This window comes from Tympanuchus pallidicinctus, unplaced genomic scaffold (assembly GCF_026119805.1).
Source record: "Tympanuchus pallidicinctus isolate F22 unplaced genomic scaffold, pur_lepc_1.0 scaffold25, whole genome shotgun sequence".
Taxonomy (NCBI): domain Eukaryota; kingdom Metazoa; phylum Chordata; class Aves; order Galliformes; family Phasianidae; genus Tympanuchus; species Tympanuchus pallidicinctus.
The window spans coordinates 1,293,212-1,307,345 of NW_026294742.1; the positions used below are offsets into that span (position 1 = coordinate 1,293,212).

The following is a 14,134-nucleotide window of genomic DNA, read 5'->3' on the forward strand; positions in this document are numbered from 1 at the left end:
AACTTGCCCTAAACTAGCTTCCTGCAACCAACAGCAAGTGGCCCTCGATAAAGGGCAGCAGAGTGCTCCATCACCCAGCACAGTTAACCCTTCCTCCTGTGCAGGCATCCCCACATCTGCAGTGTGCAAAGCTCTTCCCTTGCTCAGAGCAAACAATCTTCCTCTTGTTTTTCCCATGCACGAGTACTGCCAGACCACGTGGTAATGCCATTCACTGCATGGGGCCAGCTGTACAACTCCATTATGCAAATGACAATACTGATAATTAAAAGTGTTTATCAAGTAACCACAGAGGAACAGGAGTCTCCTTTACAACCAAGCCACACTCTTCATCACTGTGAGACTGTACAGGTGCATGGGGACTGTTGAATCATGGCCTGCAGCACTGATGGAGCAGCTGGGGAAAGGAGCCGGTCAGCCCTGGGAGCACAGGTGAAGGCAATCAGCTGTGTGATAGGAAGGGATGGAGCCTGGCTGCACCTCTCTTAGGCCTCATTGAAGGGCTGGCTGCCCCTGGGGAAGGATCTCTTTCTGGTGATCTCTCTTTGGTGGATTTTTCCTGTAAGCCTGGATCTTCAAAGATAGGTGAGCACTTTGCTTTTTTTCTGTGTTACACCTTTCCTTCCTGCTCGTCCCTTTCTCATGACACCTCCTGGATCACCGTTCCTCCATGTTTTGTCTTTTTCATCGTTACAACCTTTTCTCATTGTTATGATTCTTAGCAGTCATCCAAGACAAAATAATGCCATATCTAAAAGTATTTCTGGAGGAGACAATCAGCATTCATAGTGATAATATTAGGGATGTGATAATTACAGAGGTTTGGTCATTAACATCAGGGCTGTACTTTAGAAATACAGCTGATTTGTCCTCCTTTCCTAAAGGGGTTCACTTTTGAAAGGTGAGAATTTCAGCCAGAAAAGCAGAAGCGAGTGCCTGGTGCATGTACTGGTCAGCTGCAGGAAAGAATTTTCAAAAGGACATATTGTAATATTTATGCTTTTTCAGACCTCTTCAAAGAGAGAAGAAAATGATAAATCATGTTGGCTTTCGAGTGCCCACCAGCCATGTGAAGTTAGAAAGGAAGGAAGAACAGAATGAAGTCCTAACTGAAACCTGAAGCTGGCTTTCATGTAGGGATGTGAAATTACAGATTTGTCACCCACAGTGGTTTTCTGTATCTGGATTTCAAGGGCAAACGTGGAATTTATCCAGGAGGGAAAACAAAAATGGGAGTGAGTTCAGAAACGTTAGAAGAAAGAAAGCAAAGCAGGACAACAAGCAGACAAGTCCTGAGAGGGAGGAACAGCTGGGGAGTCTGGTGAACTCTTATCCCACTCCGTAGGGCTCATGGAGCCTGAGCATGACAGCACTCATTTCTGAGTGTGACTTTACCTTACCCCTCAGGAACCAGCCATCTCTGGAAGGATTATTTTTCTTTATAAAGCTGTGAATAACTCACTCCCATTTCTTTTATTACATTATGGGTTCTAGCTGGGATTCATCCAGCTGTTTCCTGGGGAATAAAACCTTAGCCTACAGAGCCACTGCCAAGTGCACCAAAGCTGTCAGTGTGAAACATATTACACGTTCCTTGGGCTGTTAAATGCTGGCATTTCTGAGGCTGATCAAATTGGTTTCCTCAAAAGTGTCAGAATCAGCTAACGATTTGCCAAAATCCAGACAAACTTAGTAATGCTTTCAATGTCCCTGATAAGACTCTTAAAAATAATAATAAATTGTGGTTGATCTTTGTGTGTTGCAAACATTTTGAAATATGAAAGGTAAAGAATTGGGTTTTTTATTGTAGCAGTGTTTTTGTCTTTCTATCCCACTGCAATAGATACAGTACTTCCTCTAATGACAGTGGGATTTTTTAGGGGCTCAGACCAGCAGCAATATTAGTGTAACAGACAGAGGGTAAGCAGTCAGGAACAGATTTAGAGGGGAAATAGGACAAAGGTCCCCTCACCACCAAACAGATGAGATTATTCAACAGCTCCCCGGTCCTGGAGTGATGACAAAGGACCAAAACTCTGTGTAAGAAGTTAGGAAACATACAGAGCGAATGGCAGATGGTTTTTCCCCATTGGATCTCAGGCAACCCTGTGCTGTTGTGTGGCTCCTGGTTTCATAGGGGCTCAGAGTTCCACTGGGTAATAAGGAACCTAGGACTCCTCAAATGTAAGTAAGGCAGGGGAAAAAAACAGATTTATTTACATCTGTAAAGATCTTTGACCAGTGCTGACAGTTGTTGTCACCCCTGTTATTTTCCCTCCCCATTAGAAAACACAGTCCTGTGCAAGTAAGGTACTCAGATCTATTGAATAATGGTGGGGTGGGGAGGTGAAGAGAGAGAGAATGTTGCAGCCACTTGCTGCTGCTAAAATGCTACTTGCTGGCAGCTTCATTTGGAGGAAAAATACAATCTCCACTAAAAGTGATTTATCACAATGACACATCTCAATGCAGAACTCAGCAAGAGCCACTTAATGCACACACAGAAATGAGCATAAGAGGCAGTCATGGGGGGGTGGTGGAATAGAAGAAGCATGCTTTTCTGATCCCTTTGGAATGACAATCCTCTTCTCCACTCCCCAAAGAAAGGGCAGATTTCTTCTCAGCCCAATCCTCTCCCAGGTATGTTATCCATCCATCTGAAAATTTGTTGCAGAGAAGATGACTTATTCTTCTGTTTGCTTTGTGGAGCAAGCTTAAGTTCTGTATAACATACAAAATTTAAGGAAAGGTGCTAAATAATCTGTCTTAAAACAAAACTGATTTGTTTTTTCATTTTGTCAAAAAGCCATTTTATTGTAAAAAAAAAAAATAATAATAATAATAATATATACATAGAAAGTTGCTGATGTGACATCTTCACGTAGGAGAATCCTATCAGTAAGTACTTATGAACTCCTGGTTTGACCCAGTGGTTGTTGTGATAACAATAACAGAACTGTGGGATGCCTGTTCTAAAGCACAAGCCTTCCTGCCTGTGCAGCAGCCAGCTTTCACAATGAGATCACAAGGAGCCTTGGATGCAGCTTGAAGGGTCCTGGTGGCACGCAGAAGGTGCACATCCACAGCTCTGTGTACTCCTCCATGCAGCATCTTCTGGTCACAAACATCTGATTATATTGCTCCAACCTCAACGGTGAGATGAGAATCATGGAATCATAGCCTTGGGAAGAGATCTCTGGAGACTGTCTAGTCCAACCCCACTGCTAAAGCAGATCCCTGCTGCAGGTTGAGCAGGAAGACATCCACGTGGGTCTTGAATGTCTCCAGAGGAAGAGATTATGCCACCTCTGGGATGCTTGTTCCAGAGCTGTGTCGCTCTCAAAGTTTAGAAGTCTTTCTCATATTCAGATGAACTTTCTGTGTTCCAGTTTGTGCCCGTTGCCCCTTGTCCTGTCACTGGGCATCACCAAAAAGAGCCCTGGCCCCGTTCTCTTGGCATCACCCCTGAGATATTAACAGGCATTGATCAGATGCCCTCTCAGCCTTCTCTTCTCCAGGCTGAACAGCCCCATGGCTGAGAGCTCTCCCCTCATCAGGGAGATACTCCATGCCTCTTGTCATCTTTATGGCCCTCCACTGGGCTCTTTCTAGGAGATCCCTGCCTTTTTTTGAACTGAGGAGCCCAAAACTGGACACCATGCTGCAGATGTGGCCTCCCCAGGGCAGAGCTGAGGAAAACCTCCCTTGACCTGCTGGCAATGCATTCACTGACACCATTGTCCTTCTTGGCTCCCAGGGTACACTGCTGCCTCGTGGTCACCCTGCTGTCCACCAGGATGCTCAGGTCCTCCTCTGCAGAGCTCCTTTCCAGCAGCTCAGCCCCTAACCTGTACAGATGTACAAGTGTAGGACTCTGCGCTTTCCTTGAACCTCATCAGGTTCTTCTCCACCCAACTCTCAGCCTGTCCAGGTCTGGCTGAAGGCAGCATGGCCTTCTGGTGTGTCAGCTGCTCCTCCCAGCTTTGCACCATCAGCAAATTGGCTCCATCCCTTCATCCAGGTCACTGATGAAGAACGAGTAACTTCTCCTTTTCTCAGCATGTAACACCTGTGCAGCAATTCCCTATGCCACATTTCAGGCTCACCAAAGAGGTGAGATGAAAACATAGCCACAGCTGCTTTCCCCTCCATGAAAGAAGTCCTTAAGACATTTTTCAATACAGGGTGGGAACTGGACAGGTGACAACTCCATTTTTACTGCCAGTGTTATTTAGGAGGACAGAAACCACAACGCACAGGTGTAGCACTTAAAAGCTCAGATTCTGCAAGCAATGACAGTCACTCATACCCAACTGCCTGCTAAGGAAGGGCTCCATTTGCTCACCTGCAGCCCAATCCTTATGACAAGGCTCAATCCCTGTGCCCCAGTCTAAATCATACAAAGAGAGAGACTTTCATTTGGCATCTGTTGCTATGGGTATTGGTGCATCTTGCTTTTAAATAAGTTCAGGTGTGGCTTAAACGCTAGAAATAAGGGAAGGTGTAGAACTTTAGAAAGCCTGAGGACACGTTTCCTTTCAGAGATCAAATTTACTCATGCCATATAGAACAGCATCTCCTTAATAAATAGCTAAATAAATAAACAGATTCCCCTCAATAGGCACAAACTGCTGCTGTTTGTATTGGGATAACCCTGCAGTGATTCCATGGCCTTAAAAGTTCTCAGTTCAAATCCCCAAAAAGAGACAGAATGAACGCAGCTTGCTTCCAGAATTTGTGTCAAGAAAGCTGGGGAAAGAGCAGGAATAGCAGCAAATCTATGCAGTGAGCACTGTCTCTGTCTACTGAATCAGCAGAGTACCCCAACAGAAAACAACAGAGCCAGCAATGAGCAATCATAGAGCAGCAGTTTGTGGGAATTAAGCAAAATAAAGCACGTGCATTAAACAAGATCAGTGAAGTGTTGGAAGAAGCTGCTGTTTGAGTGCTGCGTGTGCTTACGGGGGAAATGCTCTTAATATTGTAATCTACGTTTGTTTCTTTAAATAAATCATAAATAACTGGTCATAAAACAAATACCAATGAAGACCTTAATGGCAGACAATTGGGAATGACTGCAGTTGTGTCTTTTGCTGCCTGCTACACAAAATATAAAAAAAAAAAATGCCCAGCAGATGCAAAACCAAACTAACTAACAAATGATTCAACAGCTCCCTGGCTGGGTTGTGTCTGCCAGATCTCTGCCTGGAGAGGACTTTTATGTCCGTGTAATAAACCCTCAAAATTATAGACTTGCAAAGGAAACAGCTGCTTAACCATTATGGCAATGGCTGCGGTCAGATTGCAGAGCTCCCAGCCCCGAGGCTGAGCCTTGTGCAGGGATGGAACTGAAGGAGTGCTGCTGTAGCTGACATCCATACTGCAGGTTGAGGAGCAGCACAAAGCAGCTTGCTGGGCTCACTGGCTCACCCAAAATCCACAATGAGACACTGCTGTAGGCTCCGAAAGCAGAGCGGAACCGTGCGATGCCTGTAGAAATGGTAAAGTAAATAAATAAAAATAAAACAAATCAAGCAGAAATGATCATATTGCAATCATCTCACGTACAACACTCCTCCAATTCCCTTCTGCTCACGTGACCCTGTGGATGGAGGCTGAGATTCCCATCACCACAGCTGCAGCCCTATGTGATGGGGGCACCAAACTCAAACAGGACCCTGGCTCACACAGAAATCATCACTATCACACAAGAAATAAAAATCATCAACTAATTATTCAGCAGCTGACACAGGACAGCGATGTCTAATAGTGTCTGCTCTGTAATTCCATGCTGGCATGACCATTTTTGGCTTAGTGATCTGCAGTGTTAACTGTACAGCACCACCTAACTAGGAGTGCATTCACAGTGCACAGAAAATACTTACGTATGAACTGCTCATTCCAGCTACAGCAGCACTCAGAACATAAAAAGTTGCTCCAATGCTTAAATGCACAATAGGATGCTGTTAAATGTCTCATCAGGCAAACAGATTTTTGAGGGAAAGCAGAGGCTGATATGATGCTAAATAATTCTTCTATGAATGGAGTGAAGCACTGCTTGCAAGAGACCAGGACAGCAGTATTTGAAGAAGCTGCTTACAAGCAGAGACAAGTGATGAGGCTGATCTCTGCAACTGCAATTAGCAGTCTCTCCTTCCGTCTCTCCGGCTCAGTTCTAAGAAGGGTCACGTTTTCCTCCTGCTGATGAAGGTTGATTAGCAGTCAGGTGGGGAGAGGCTCCGGGGACGGTATGACGCTTTAATTAAATCACTTCTGCCAGCTAAGTGATGACACTTTGATTTATAGCACAGCTCATTCAAGCAGACACTGGCACTTCCTGGGCACCAAGATGAGGAAAAGCCACGCTGGGCAGCAGGTGGGAGAAGAGGGAGATGTGCACGTAAAGGGAAAAGAACAATCTGTGCAGCAAACACCTGCAGCTGACAGAGACTATTTTCCAAACAGAGCACTTGCAGGACCAGTAGGAATGGCCATGAAACGTGAACTGGACGTTATTTAATTCAACTTTCCTACACAGATCCTGCTTCATTTTGTCTGTGTCCATACCAAAGGCTGGTTTAAGATAGGGTCTTTTAAAAATCCCTCCAACTAAACATACATAGTATTTCATAAGGCATATTTCAACCTACTAATTCAAAGAGTTCGCTACCATTGACATGAGTCAGTGCTGTTTCCAGGCACAGCAGCCACAACCTCAGACAGGGAGGTCCAGAATCTCCTCAAGGCAGAGCAGAACAGCAACCTGACCACCAGCAATGGGTACCCGAGTCCTTGTGCTCCATCTCCTGTCAACACTGATGTCTCTTAAACATTGTGTTTCAAGTCCTTTCCTCTGCCAAAGGGCGATCATGTTATTTCACCAACCTTTGTAAAGGGTTACCTTGATCCAACTTTATCTATTTTGCTTAGGAGTTTGACATTTGAAAAGGCTAAGTTGGGCAGCCCTCCCAGTTGAGAGCATCTCTGTTGGTGACACGGCTGCGTCCTCGTCCTTGGGAACTCTCTGCTACAAATCACAAACCTATACAAGGGAGGAAATACTCCTACAGCCTGGAATTCGAAACAGGTCAGAACGTCCCTACGACATTTCACTCCTTCTTCAGATTAAACCACGCTTTGGTATTTCTTGGATCACTTTTCCTATTTGAGAGCCTAAAGCAAGCATCTGAAAGCATTCTAAGGTCTGCCATGCAAGCCAGAGGCATTCTTTAGCAAGACATATCTTTATATTTATAAAAAGAAAGGAGTTTGTCTGCTCTCAGCATTATCTGGAGTGAACAACATCTTTATTTTCTGATAAAAGCTCTTTAAAAAGTATGCAAATTTTCTGCAAGAAACATTTTGGTCACCTTAAACTAATCCAGCTTACAATACTTTGATGCATAAGGGAACAATTTACAATTTCCTTTAAAAAAGGAAAACACGAAAGAGGAACACATTCAGAGGATGCAGTCCTTTCAGTCAGTGGTAGTACCTTCCCCATTAACCTGTGCTGTGGCCTCAGATAGCTCAGAACCATGTCACAGCAGCTGTTTGTAAGAGGACTTAATGAAAAGAGAACCCTTTTTCTCCAGTCTTTCACTAGAACAGATGAACAAACCAAAAGTAAAAGCAAACAAGCCAACAAGAGACAAAAAGCCAAACCACCTCCACCAAAATGTCTTCCCTTGCAGCAACCAGTAGTAGCATGGCTGCTCTTGTGGTAAATCTAAATTCTGATCAGAAAAGAGATCTCATGAACCTCTTCACCCAGCACAAGCACCATGCAGTTTGTCACATCTCATTAACTTCTGCTTATCTAAATATGTTTATTCTTTCAGCTTGAAGCCTTGCTCTGTTTTTTTTTGTGAATGACTCCCACCTCTCTCAGTGCTACACCTCATTTATAGGTACTGTAAACACGTGGTAATGACTTCAGCTTTCCTAGCGTGCCCCGTAGCATCCCCAAGAGCTTTAGAGCTAATTTACCATGGGAGCCAAACAGAAGAAACCTTTCCCAGACAAGCATTGACACTGAACCTTCAGTCATAAAGGAATTGTGTAGCAGAGCAGCATTTAATCAGTATAGGTTGTCCTCACTAATGCTGGATAATGTATTTGGATTCTTTTGCATCATCTGCACTTAGTAACAACATACTTCACTTAACGCATGGTAGGTAGTGAGGTGGGGGTGAGGAAAAAGCTGGCTTTACACAGATCCACACGCATCTCCTTTCCATCATTAGAATAAATTTCCAGCGAGGTGAGCAAAGGTTCAGCTGGATGACTCTCATTAATGTTAACTTTATTTCAGTAATGAGGTTAAAGTACAACCACAGGAGCTGATATAATCACAGTGATGAGACAAAAAGCTGCAGTAAACACGGCTGAAGGAGATGACATTGACAAGAGCGAAGGGTTGCACTGAGGATAGAAGCTCAGGCAACAGCAGCAAAAAATGCAGGAGGGGTAAAGACCTTCCCTTTGGGTACAGGAGTAAAAGCCGACAGCTGACAGGAGCGATGCTACCAGTGGGAAGGAAGACTGCCACTGGTCAAAGGATGGTCCTTCACGGTGCTCAGCGTGCCAGCACTCAGCTCTGCTAGCTCTTAAAACAAACTGAGGATGAGAGGGGCTGACAGCACTGCACCCTTAACAGCCCTTCTGGAAAGATGAGGAGGACTGCAGTATTGCATGCTGAGATAAAACAGGAGGTGTGGAAAATCCAAAGCTACTGGTGACAGCCCCAGAAGACAGTCCTATTGCACCAAAAGTCCTTGTGCAATGAGAAGTGTGAGAGCCATAGAGCCATATTGCTCTGTGCTAATAGCATGAGGCTGGACAGAAACTGTCAGTAATTAGCTAACCTGTGGGTGTCCTTCTTTTTCTGTGCAACACATGAACAAAACAGGTGCAGCTATTTGGGGAAACTGGCAGGAAGGAAAAGTGGGAGAAGGACGATGAGCGGGGCACCTCTGCAGACACAAAATGTCATCACAGCGTATAATACAAAACCAGAATACAAGGATTTTGTTTGAAATAACACACTGCAGTATGAAAACTAGTAGCTATAAAGCCTCTCATCACCCACATCCAAGTGCTGCTAGTAGAAAAGGAGGAAGCGTCCGCTCTAATTCTTGCAACCTTCAGTACCTCTGCAAGCAGCCCCATGTAACTTCTCCCACATGCCATGAACAGGTCTTGTTGTTTTTTTTTGCCTGAAATCCTGTGATCCAGCACAAGCTGCTCACATGGAACCCATGGTTTTAACCTTATAGCTACTCACGCAGTGTATTTGCAATGACATGCACAAGATGCGCCCTTTTCACTTGATTTTAGTGTCTTCCTGACCCTCTGAAGGCTGGAGCAGAATTGCTCTGGAGCTGCTGAGGCTCGGCACTGAAGCTGCCCTGTACAGCATCATCACTTCCAGCTTTGAGGCAACATGCCCTTGTTTTTGCCATCCCGGTTTGATGCACTGCGATGGCAGACATCCGGCCACGGGAAGGAGAGCCCTGATCAATACATCTGTGTTGAGCAGACCTGAATTAACTACACCTCACTTTCCCTTGACAGAGACACTGATCACAGGCAGCTGCAGCTTCCACTACGAGAAGCAGGAATTCTGGAAGCATATTCATTATCTGGTTGTTAGAAGCAACAGAGCATGCAGGCCTCACCCTGCCTGGGCTACCTGCAAAACCAACATCTCTGTTTGATGGAGCGAGTGCCAGCCACTCGCCTTCCCATTCTAACCTTGATGTGGCAGGGCCATGACAACTGCATACAGTGTCACATTACACAATGTTTCACTGAGCCTCACAGATAGATGCCTTGATTTGCTTTAATGGCCTGTTCTGTGGCAGTGTTTCCACTGCAAATCCTGGTTTAAAGACAAAGTATATCAGCTTTCCTATGGAAACTACACAATGGGAACTACTATGGAAACTTACCTATGGAAACTACCCAAGGAGAAGCCCAAGGAGGTCCAAAGCTCTGCATCTGTACCCAGCTTACAGCACTTATGGCATTCCAAACAATTGCAGCAGCTCCCCACTATTCTTTGTGTTGTAGGACTCAGGATTTCCTAACAATTACAGTTCCTTAACAGATCCTCCATAGCTATTACTTGTATTGCTGCCTGCCCCCAAAAAAGCCAAACCCAAAACCACAAAGGACTTTCTATTTGCTGCACAGAAAAAAATCATGCTCCTACAGGGCGCAGTTGGATTTTTGCTGTATTCACACTGCAGATAACATGGTTTTCCTTGTTGCCAACTCACAAGTCTCATTTGTTGCAGGAAAGCAGACACACAGAAACCTCGGCTCTCACACAGGAAAGGAAAAATGAGACCCCTACAGTTGTAAAGAGGAACTTGAAGCACTGTGACTTCAGTACTCACCTCCAGACAATAAACAGCCACAGCCTCTCACTTATTTTTAAGCTCATCATGGTGTGAGAAATGGACCTCCCTTGCAACCACGGAACATCTGGGTTTAACACTGTGCTGGTTTTTGTGCATCATAGAATCATATCACAGAATGATAGAATGGCCTGGGTTGAAAAGGACCACAATGATCATCCAGTTCCAACCCCCTGCTATGTGCAGGGTCGCCAACCACCAGACCAGGCTGCCCAGAGCCACATCCAGCCTGGCCTTGAATGCCTCCAGGGAGGCATCACTGATTCATCTCACTTCCAACTGCAAATCTTTCACCAACAGGAATACACGTGATGCAGTTAAAGCCCAGCTTGAAGTTACAATTGTCCTATGTATGTATTTATTTTTGTGGCATTACTCTTCAGCATAGGGCTGGGCTTCCACACAGAGGGAGGGAGGCCCACAGTGCAGCTCATCTTGGTTCATTCTGACATAACTGATGCTGGTGCCATTTTTGAGCCATGTGGTTTAACCACATACAAACCCATAAATCAGAGACGTATTTGCTCAATGGGACCCAGATTTGAGTTCTTAGGGGAAGCATGGGAGAAGCAGCAATGCTCCTGCTCTGCTTCCCATCCCATATGACAGCATGGAAGAGCTCCATATTTCTCTACCAGAACTCTGGTTAGGTGTCAAGGCGCCCTTTAACACATACTGCAACCATGATGCCATGAAATTTTGCATAAATACTCAAAGCAAAGGCAGGCTGAGAAAACTGGGAGCAACAGCTATTGCCTGATGAAAGAGGGGTGAAGAGAAATTGAAAAGGAAGGATCAGAATAGAGATACTCTATTGCCTCAAAAGCAGGGATAGTACTGTAATACCTTTGCTTACTAGGAAAAGGAACATTTCCTCTAGGAGTGAAGATTCCTGTGTTCTGTTTCAACCTTCAGTGAGATGGACCCAAAGCAAAGCAGGGGGAGGGAAAGAAGATGTAAGGGCCTGCCTGAGGGAAAAAAAATCAAGAGGAACCAGAGCAGAAAAATGAAAGTGAGTTTAGAGTGACAATGGGACAAAGAGCAGAAAGAGGAGCAGGTGGGAAAGAGAGGAGGAAAGCAGAGGTGTGTGGGGGGGTGGTTCGATGTTCCCGTTCCTTCCATCTTAGAATATGGGAGCCTTGTTTTAACCAAAACACCACAGCAGGCAGTCAGACCAAGGAAGCCTCCAAGTAAGCAAATCTCCTGCTGAGATAAAGCAGCACGTCGGTGTTGATGTCCGTCGGAGCGCTGTTGATTCTCATCTCTGTGAGACCTCCAGCAGCTGGGACTGATGGGCACGCTGCCCCACCGGTGTCACAAAGCCAATGGATGCACATGCCTACAGCCTCGGATGTCACATTGGCTCCAAGTCAGGTGCTCAGCCTATCTTCATCCACTTCTCCCAGGTGTCACTTCCTACACACACGGACGACAGCATTACTGTTTCCAATCCTTAAAGGGAGCTTAAACCAGGAGAAAAATCAACTTTTTACACAGGTAGGTAGTGATAGGACAAGGGAGAATGGTTTAAAACTTAAAACATCTCCACTTAAACACTTAACACTTAAAACATCTCCACAAGGGAGATGTAGATTAGATGTCAGGGAAATGTTCACTGTGGGCAGTGAGGCACTGGCCCAGGCTGCCCACAGAGCTGTGGGTGCCCCATCCTGGAGGTGCCCAAGGCCATGGATGAGGCTCTGGGCAGCCTGAGCTGGTGCCTGCTGCAGTGTTAGGCAGCCCTGCCCTGGCAGCAGCTGGAAACAAGTGATAGTTGAAGTTCTTTCCAACTCAAGCCGTTCTACTCATACCAAAAGGCACATGAGATGCTTCTTGTGAAGCCATGATTAGAAGCAATCCAAACTACCTCAGTGGAGTTGTCTTCTGGCTCCAAGGAACAGATTCTGTACAGGGCAGGAACAGAACATAAATAGTTGGCATCTGATCTGCATTCACCTTGATTCCCACTCTGAAGGTGCGTTCAGAGAGACAGAGAACACACTGGATAAATGTGAGCTGCATTTTATTGGAAGCTTTGTTAAACTGACAAGAAATCATTTGCCATCCCTGAGTTCAACCATTAACAACAGAAACAGATTAACTGTAATCTCGCCCATGGAAAACTACAGGTGAACCAACAGCTGCCTCCAGTTCTTTTGCAGCTATAATTTGTATTCTATTCTCTTAACTGAAGTACATACTAGAAGGGTTTCTACAAGACAAACTTCTCAGCTGGAATAGTTTTTCAGTTTTCTCTGTTCTGTGACTTTGTGTTACACCGTAGGTGTGTATGGGAACTGCTGAGTCCCAGCCTGCAGCACTGATGGAGCACTGGGGAAAGGAGCCGGTCAGCCCTGGGAGCACAGGTGAAGGCAATTCAGCTGTGATAGGAAGGGATGGAGCCTGGCTGCACCTCTCTTAGGCCTCATTGAAGGGCTGGCTGCCCCTGGGGAAGGATCTCTTTCTGAAGGTTCATCCATAGTGAAGCTCTCCTCTGTGAACCTGGAATCTTCTGATACAGGTGAGCAACATTCTTTCCTTCTTTTATGGCACCTTTCTATCATCCATCTGTCGTTACACCTCTGGTGCAGCCCCTTTTTCCATCATACTGATCTGTCCAATTACTGCAAGGTGAAGCAGCAGGTCACAGCAACAAACGTACCTCAATCTGAAGGCATGCTGAGAATTCTGGACAAAGACTTGTATTTCTAAACTACTACAATGATTTATTAAGGAAAATCTCTGGTAACCTGATTGCCTCAAAAACAGAAATCATCATGTAGGTAACACACATATTGTCCCAAGTCAGATTTCTTTGAAAATATTAGTTAGAAATGTCTTTTTAATCAGATATTGATAAAAAAATGAACAGCTGTGCACTCTCACATCAGTCCCCGCAGGTTCTGAAGCTGGCATTTTTCCCTATTCTGCATGTAGTTGTTTGCCCCAGGTTGTAAAACAATGTAGAGGACTTTAATTAAAGCACCAGTAACTTGCTGTACTCCATTTTTGTTGACCTGCTGAGTTAGAGAATTCTTTTTGTTTCCTCCCCCACCTCTTCTAGACTGGAATAACCAAAGAACAAATACCCCACTAAGGAGCTAAGCTAAAGGAACCAGTCTGTTTGCAGTTTAAGTGACTAGCACAAGACAGAACAAATCCTAAACCTCAAGCTTGTCCAGCAAAATGCCAATGACAGTCAGAAAAGCACTTTTGAAAGCATGTCAGAAGTAAGACTGGTGTTGAGGATTTGCTTTATATTCAGAACTGACAATCCACTAATCCTCACTTAGTTTGCCTGAAATTCCTCTGAGCGATTAGAGCCTCAGCACTGAAAGGAGCTCAAGTGACAAACTGCAACTGTGAGTGAGATTGCAAGTGTAGAAACCATGACCCCCAGCTCATCAGAAGTTTTGTACAGGCCTCAAACCAGAACTCTGGTCCACCATGTGAAGAATTCTTCATCCAGTTCTCCTACCACCACCATCACGGAGCAGCACAGCACGTGGTTTCAAGGCCAAAGACTCAAGTTCAGCTAAAGCAGCTGTAGTGATTGCTACTTCACCCTGTGCCATAGGTTTCTCTTTCCAAATTGGGATAGCCAAATATCATACCTGTTCCTCATACTGCTGGCATTTCTCACTGGTATTAATATAAATGACAAATCTAGTTCTGTTGTAGGTCAAGGAAAGACACGAGAAGAAGCAGCA

General features: G+C 45.0%; 1 long non-coding RNA gene across 1 annotated transcript; it reads left to right on the plus strand.

Annotated features, from left to right (window-relative positions):
• The first annotated feature begins 494 nt into the window (after window positions 1-494).
• LOC128084138 (uncharacterized) lies at window positions 495-1,755 on the plus strand. Its single transcript, XR_008208354.1, has 2 exons — window positions 495-585; window positions 1,009-1,755. It is a non-coding gene; the product is annotated as an uncharacterized LOC128084138 (long non-coding RNA).
• The last annotated feature ends 12,379 nt before the right edge of the window (window positions 1,756-14,134 follow it).